Genomic DNA, 5,932 nt, shown 5'->3' with positions numbered 1-5,932 from the left:
TGCTTTGCTCTGGGGCCATCCAGAGGATTTTGGGATTGCTTTGCTCTAGGGCCATCCAGAGGATTTTGGGATTGCTTTGCTCTGGGGCCATCCAGAGGTTTGGGATTGCTTTGCTCTGGAGGCATCCAAAGGACTGCAGGGAGAAGATGCTTCACTGCCACAGGAGGAAAGAGAGCTGAGGATGGATCTGAGGTGTCCCCACACACTCTCCAGGCAGTCCAGGGTTTGTTCCTCCCCTGCTATGTAGGAAAAGTGTTTGCTCTGGGAATCCATTGGGAAAGGTGCAGGTCACTTGGACAGGTGCCGTTTGGTGCTGCTGGAGCCGGATGCAAACACAGCCCTTCTGGTTTGTCCATGCTCCCATTTCTCCTCCACTTTCTGGGATCTCACACAAACCCTTCCCTTCTCCTCCTTTTTCCTGTGCCACTTTCATCCTTTCTGCTCTGCAGAAGATTTCGTTTTCCCCTCAAAACACCTCCATGTCTTGAAAGCCACCTGTGGCTGTGCCCAAGTGGCCCCTGGGGAGCCCCCTCAGCCACCTCCACTGGTGGGAACAAGTGTGGGACTTGCAAAGACAACACTGCAGGGGAGCCCTGAGGGCACAGGGAGCAGTTCACTGGGTTTGGAAGTTCAGCTGCAGGAGGAGATGGGCTCACAGAGCCTTTCTGGCCTTGGCATTGGTGGTTTCATGACCCCAGAAGCTCCCTGTCCAAGGGGAGCAGGAAAGTGTTACTGCTGCCTTCAAAGGGCCTAAAGTACAGCACCTCTGTCCTCCAAGGAGCTGGGAATTCCAGCTGGGAATTCCTCATCCTCTATCTCTGCTCCGGAGACAGGCTGGGAGAGCTGGGGGTGAGGAGAAGGCTCTGGGGAGACCTGAGAGCCCCCGGTCAGTGCCCAACCACCCTCTGGGGGAAGAACCTTTCCCTGATACCCAACCCAGCCCTCCCCTGGCACAGCTCCAGCTGTTCCCTGGGTCCTGTCCCTGCTCACAGGGAGCAGAGCTCAGAGCTGCAGCCCCCGAGGAGCCTCCCCCAGTCTCCTCTTCTTCCGTGGAGGATTTCAGAGATGCCAGCCAAGGATCAAACCCCACGAGCACCACGGGGCTGTGTGGGTAATGCTGGGTGACCTGTCCCTCTTGGACTCTTCATCCGTGGGCTTGACTCACTTTTTCAACAGCATGTTTTTAATTAAAGGTTTCCAAAGCTGCCCCACATCAAACCTGCTCAGTGGATGGGGAATGCCAGCACTGGCATTGAATTCCTGTGCAGGTGGGGAGAACTCTGGATTGTGGGGAAGATGCAAGGAGGAGCTTTCAGAAATAAAGTGGTCTGGGTAACTAAAAGCCTTTTCTTCACGAGGAGAAGTTTAACAGGAATTGCTGTAGGAATGAAAACACTTCTATTTAAACCTCCCTGGGTGAAAGGTGCCCGTCACTCACTCCTGGCACCTGCCGCAAAATGGCATCAGATCTTCCTGGTTTTGTGGTAGAACTCATTTTAACCAGGGGGGAGCTCTGAACTAATAAATTCTTTAGTGCTCTTCATGTTGTCAGTCTTTTAGAACGACCCAGGAAGGGGTCAGGGCTGCCTTTCCCAGGTGAACCCTCTTTTCCACATGTCCTCTGGTGAGCCAAGAATTTAAGCCTTGATGTTGGAGTAACATATGAAAAACCCCACAACCACCTCTGCCTTATAATAAAGAGGAAATAAAGCACAGGGGAGCAGCCCTGTAGCACAAGGAGAACCCAAGGAAAATTGGTATTTGTGAGCAGGGAGGTGATTTCCAGCAGCTGTCACTGTTTCTATGTGATAATGGTGACCTGGGTATGTGCTTTTGACTTTTCCCCTTGCCAGGGGTGCTTGGGACTGATCCTTACATATGAATCAATATTTTTCCATGAAAAATGAAATAAAATTAAGCACAATGGTGGCAGGGGAAACCCAAGCTCAGCAGAGCCTGGCAGCATTCCAGACCACAGCCAGGTTTTTGAAGCATGGTTTTGTTATTTGCTTTGCTTATAAAAGCAGTAGGTTTAAGGAGAAAACACTTCCATACTTGCACACAGTCAAAACCCCAGGCAGAGATGTGAGCTGTGAAATCCTGTGCTCCTGTTTTGATTTTGGGACTGGGTCCATCTGCCCCCTTGTTGAGGGTTTGACATGTCAGAACTTTCTGCTCAACTATTTTGCTTCTTCTGCTGAGCTCCAGGTTTTCCATCCCCCTTCCAGCTCATGATGCACTGAATTCCCTGATATTCCCAACAGGGAATATTCTGCATGGAAACCTGCTGCAAGGATGCACATGGCACAGTGAGTTCTCCTTGTTTTCTCTGCCATTCCCTGGGATTTACCTTGTTTAGGAAGTAACTCACAGGGATTAGAAAAGGTTCCTTTCATACAGCCCATATATATTTATAAATCCCAGGATGGTTTGGGTGGGGAGGGACCTTAAAGCTCATTCAGTCCCACCCCCTGCCATGGGCAGGGACACCTTCCACCAGCCCAGGTTGCTCCAAGCCCCATCCAACCTGGCCTTGGACACTTCCAGGGATCCAGGGGCAGCCACAGCTTCTCTGGGCAACCTGGGCCAGGGCCTCACCACCCATGTGTTGTATAACTTCAAATGTTATCATATATCACGGTAATATAATATAGCTCATATATCAATATATACACTGATACAAAGGTGATGGCAGAGTAATAGAAGACACCTCCAGCTCTGTGCAGGTCAGGGAAGCAGCTCTGACACCTCTGGATGTTCCCAGAAGGAGGAGATTTGTGCTGGGTAGCCTGGGAAGGTGGGCTCAAGGCCTTAGAGTTGTCTGTGACTGTAAGGATGAGGAAATGCTTTGCTGAGGGAAAAAAGAAGGAATTATCCAAACCCAGACAGTGAAATGGGCACGTTGAACCATGAAGGGTTGGGACCTTTGGCTGGAAGTCCCCAGTCCTCCTGTCTGTGGTGGTCTTGGGCCTCCAATGGCCTGAAGCTGAAGATGCTCCTTCATATCCCCACCTCATGCTGGGATGAAATGAATGGAAGTCAGATTGATATTGGAAATTTGATGTTTCCCAGTGTGACAAAGCCACCCACGCACAGCAGAGCTGCTGAGCTGGAGATCATTTGCCGTCTTGGTGAGTGATTCTGTACATTTTTCTGGAGATCACTCACCCACATCAGCTGTTCAATCATGGAGAGCATCTCTAATGCCTGGGACTGCGGGTGCTCCTCCTTCATGGGTGAGATCTTGGCTTTGTGCTGGTGAAACCCCCCTGTGAGCAATGCAGAGGGATCAGTGGCACCCAGGGTTCATGGGAGCAGTTCTGGAAGGAAGGCAGAGCTGCTGAGTGAGGATGGTCCTGTCCCAGCCATCCCAGACACTGCTGCTCAACGGGGGCTGGAAACCACAGGCTGCTGAATGGGAACAGATTGCAAATACCATGGAATCATGGAATGGTCCGGGTTGGAGGGGCCTTGGAGCTCATATCCCACCCCCTGCCATGGGCAGGGACACCTTCCACCAGCCCAGGTTGCTGAACAGGAACAGCCCATCCAAGGTCTGGAGCAGCACCACTCTCTGCCTGAGGGGCTGGACCTGCCCAGGGCTGGGCTGAGGGGGACCCAGAGGTGGAATTGGGGGCACAAGGCTTTGGGAGGGGTGGGCAAAGCTCTTTGCAAGGCTGGGGAAGGCTGGAGAGCCAGAGGTGGGAATGAGTCCGACCTGGCCGGGATGGAGCTCACAAGATGCTCTCATGGACCAGCATTCCCACACCTCAGTCCCATCCAGCATCCCCCAGGAGAAGCTTTGGGCTCCAAAGGTCAGAGCATCCATGCAGACTGGCCAGGAGACTGTCAGCTGGTCTGCACTCACCTCCTGGGCAACTGGGCTGAGGAAAAGAGCACAGCAGGAATTTGGCCACCTCAGGGAATGGAGAATAAGGGTGTCTAATCTTATATATTGCACTTATTTGCCTTTTCCTCATTAATTACCCTGATTCTTAAGCCATGCTGGTGAATCAGAGCCATGTGGGGCTGTGGAAACAACTCCCATCATTTGTATGAATTCCAGGGACCAACTGAAGATACATTTACTTTATGCTGGTCCAGTCTGATGCTCTAGTTGTTGGGGGAGACAATTTCTGTCATGTTTGACTGGAGCAGCTCCTGGGAAGTGCCAGGTAAGGAGACAATTCCTGCTTATGATGAGAAACACCCACAGCCCCTCGTCAGCCTCAGCTGAGTGAAAATCTACCTGCCTTGTGTTAATTCACTGATTCCCACTTTTCCTGGGCAGTAATGGTTAATCACCTGTATTCCTTTGATTACCATGACTAACTCCAGCCCATCCATCGGGAATGTGGAGCCTGGTGGTTTTATGGAGGGACATTTACCAGCAGCTGATTAACTTCCACTCTTCCAAGGCAATATCAGCCTGTAAAAGCCATTTTTATTCTCCTGGGTTAGTGATTAGTCTCACACAGTAATGAGGATGCAGTAGTGCTTAACCAAAGGTATATTTGCTGCCTACAACTTAATCCCAGGAATTCCTGTAGGATGTTGCTTCATCAGAGCATTTTTTGCCTGTTTTATCGCCCCCTGTTCTGGAGTGTTTGTCATGCTTGGGATGAGCTGTAGCTGTTCACTTGTTTTCACAGAATCATGGAATACCCAGAGTTGGAAGGGACCCACAAGGATCATCCAGTCCAACCCTGGCCCTGCACAGACACCCCAACAATCCCACCCTGTCCCTGAGGGTGTTGTCCAAACCCTTCTGGAGCTCTGGCAGCCTTGGGGCTGTGCCCACTGCCCTGGGGAGCCTGGCCAGTGCCCAACCAGCCTCTGGGGGAAGAACCTTTGCCTGAGATCCAACCTGAGCCTGCCCTGACACAGCTCCAGCCATTCCCTGGCTGCTGCCCCTGGTCCCCCCAGAGCAGAGCTCAGTCCCTGCCCCTCCTCTGCCCCTGCCCAGGCACTTGGAACTGCACTGAGGTCTCCCCTCAGTCTCCTCTGCTCCAGCTCAACACACCAAGTGCCCTCAGCCCCTCCCCATATGGCCCCTCAAGCCCCTTCACCATCTTTAGCTCCTGAACAGCTCTGAAATATTCAATTTCTAAATGTCATGTGCAGATGACCCATTTTAACACATTTACTTACAAACCCCTCTGACAGTCCCAAGCAGCAACGAGTATTTTACCCACGGAGGGTAAATCCACTTGGAAGGAGGGTCTGGTTGTGGTGTCAGGAGACCTGCTTGTCCCATGGCAAAAACTCCCACCTGACCTTGAGAAATCCAAACCTGGGTTTGGTTTCTCTTTGTTTTTTCCTGTGTGTTTTGTTGTTTGTGCTCCTCTCCCCGATCAGTTCCCACCATCCATGGGGAGTGATGCTCCAGCAGCTGGATTTTCTTGATAAGGCATAATGGGATCATTTGCATGGAATGGCTGCTATTGCTGTTCAACAGGGCTAGGTTTGTTTTATGCCAATTAATTCTCTTAATTTCTGGTTAATTAGATTTATTAGATGCATTTTGTACTCAGATGGAACAACTCCCATTATTATTTATGGCTGAGGCACCAACAGTCAGTTGTCAGATGTTCATCTCGAGCTGCTCATTCCCATTCTCCAGGGATGCCCAAGGATGCTGGCAGCTGACTGAGCCCTTGCTGAGCAAATCCTTGAAAGCCACTTCCCAGTGAACTTTTCCCTTCCCTTCCCTTCCCTTCCCTTCCCTTCCCTTCCCTTCCCTTCCCTTCCCTTCCCTTCCCTTCCCTTCCCTTCCCTTCCCTTCCCTTCCCTTCCCTTCCCTTCCCTTCCCTTCCCTTCCCTTCCCTTCCCTTCCCTTCCCTTCCCTTCCCTTCCCTTCCCTTCCCTTCCCTTCCCTTCCCTTCCCTTCCCTTCCCTTCCCTTCCCTTCCCTTCCCTTCCCTTCCCTTCCC

The sequence above is a fragment of the Corapipo altera genome, unplaced genomic scaffold, assembly GCF_003945725.1.
Source record: "Corapipo altera isolate COAL_440 unplaced genomic scaffold, ASM394572v1 151, whole genome shotgun sequence".
Taxonomy (NCBI): domain Eukaryota; kingdom Metazoa; phylum Chordata; class Aves; order Passeriformes; family Pipridae; genus Corapipo; species Corapipo altera.
The sequence above is the reverse complement of the archived record's forward strand: the minus strand, read 5'-3'. Positions refer to the sequence as shown.